The sequence below is a fragment of the Stegodyphus dumicola genome, chromosome 11, assembly GCF_044657685.1.
Source record: "Stegodyphus dumicola isolate Sdum_Otavi_A_Nest chromosome 11, ASM4465768v1".
In the NCBI taxonomy this organism is placed as follows: domain Eukaryota; kingdom Metazoa; phylum Arthropoda; class Arachnida; order Araneae; family Eresidae; genus Stegodyphus; species Stegodyphus dumicola.
Window position 1 is genome coordinate 162,875,080 of NC_140778.1, and position 1,751 is coordinate 162,876,830.

Consider the following 1,751-nt stretch of genomic DNA (forward strand, 5'->3'; position numbering starts at 1 on the left):
TTGCTCTGTCTCGTGCGGCTAAACGCCGCTTGTCCCTCTAAGAAGAACGTCCGACTCGAAGGATCGGAGCGTCTATTTAGTAGGCTAGAGTCTCGTTCGTTATCGGAATTAACCAGACAAATCGCTCCACCAACTAAGAACGGCCATGCACCACCACCCACAGAATCAAGAAAGAGCTCTTAATCTGTCAATCCTTCCTGTGTCCGGGCCGGGTAAGTTTTCCCGTGTTGAGTCAAATTAAGCCGCAGGCTCCATTCCTGGTGGTGCCCTTCCGTCAATTCCTTTAAGTTTCAGCTTTGCAACCATACTTCCCCCGGAACCCAAAAGCTTTGGTTTCCCGGAAGCTGCCCGGCGTGTCATTTGAGGAACACAGCCGGATCGCTGGCTGGCATCGTTTATGGTTAGAACTAGGGCGGTATCTGATCGCCTTCGAACCTCTAACTTTCGTTCTTGATTAATGGAAACATTCTTGGCAAATGCTTTCGCAGTAGTTCGTCTTGCGACGGTCCAAGAATTTCACCTCTAGCGTCGCAATACGAATGCCCCCGTCTGTCCCTCTTAATCATTACCTCGTATTCCGAAAACCAACAAAATAGAACCGAGGTCCTATTCCATTATTCCATGCACCATTATTCAGGCGTCACGCCTGCTTTGAGCACTCTAATTTTTTCAAAGTAAACTTGCCGGTCACCCAAGACAACCGGTGAAGATCATCAAAGGAAACCGGCTGGCTGTTCAGAACAGGCAGTAACCACCGGTAGGCGGACCACCCGTCTGGAACTGAGATCCAACTACGAGCTTTTTAACCGCAACAACTTTAATATACGCTATTGGAGCTGGAATTACCGCGGCTGCTGGCACCAGACTTGCCCTCCAATTGATCCTCGTTAAAGGATTTAGAGTGTACTCATTCCAATTACGGGGTCTCAAAAGAGTCCCGTATTGTTATTTTTCGTCACTACCTCCCCGTTCTGGGAGTGGGTAATTTGCGCGCCTGCTGCCTTCCTTGGATGTGGTAGCCGTTTCTCAGGCTCCCTCTCCGGAATCGAACCCTGATTCCCCGTCACCCGTTACGACCATGGTAGGCGCGTAACCTACCATCGACAGTTGATAAGGCAGACACTTGAAAGATACGTCGCCGGGACGAGCCCGTGCGATCAGCCCAAAGTTATACAGAGTCACCACATGATACGGACACGAGGTCCGATTGGTTTTGGTCTAATAAAAGCGCTCGTCCCCAGAGGGTCGGAGCTCTGCTGCATGTATTAGCTCTAGAATTGCCACAGTTATCCAAGTAGTAAGGTACGATCCAAGGAACCATAACTGATTTAATGAGCCATTCGCGGTTTCGCCTTAATACGGCATGTACTTAGACATGCATGGCTTAATCTTTGAGACAAGCATATGACTACTGGCAGGATCAACCAGGTAGCTTTTTTACGTTCATAGAACGTTCGAGCTGCGAGCAACTCGAATCCACCAATTTCTTAGCGCACACCTTGGAAAATGCGCTGGGAGCCGTTGTCCAGGCGGCTCCCTCTTTTATTTCATACGCACAGATTTATAATCTCGTGCTTTCGGTTATAATCTCGTGCTTTCGGTAGCGGTTCAAAACTCACTACGTCCTCCACGGCATCAGCGCCGGGAGGTGAGCCTTCGTGGGCATCGAGAGGCTATTTTTACTGCGTTGGACACAGATTCAAAAGGTCCCGTGTTTCAATTTTTATTATTACGGGTCTGGACGCCCAGCA

General features: G+C 49.3%; 1 non-coding gene across 1 annotated transcript in view; it reads right to left on the minus strand.

Moving 5' to 3' along the window:
• Positions 1-1,431, minus strand: part of LOC118179491 (small subunit ribosomal RNA) — a 1,813-nt gene extending 382 nt beyond the window's left edge. Inside the window, exon 1 of the ribosomal RNA XR_004757554.2 lies at positions 1-1,431. This exon is cut by the window's left edge and continues 382 nt beyond it. This is a non-coding gene — a ribosomal RNA (small subunit ribosomal RNA).
• Positions 1,432-1,751: the final 320 nt, after the last annotated feature.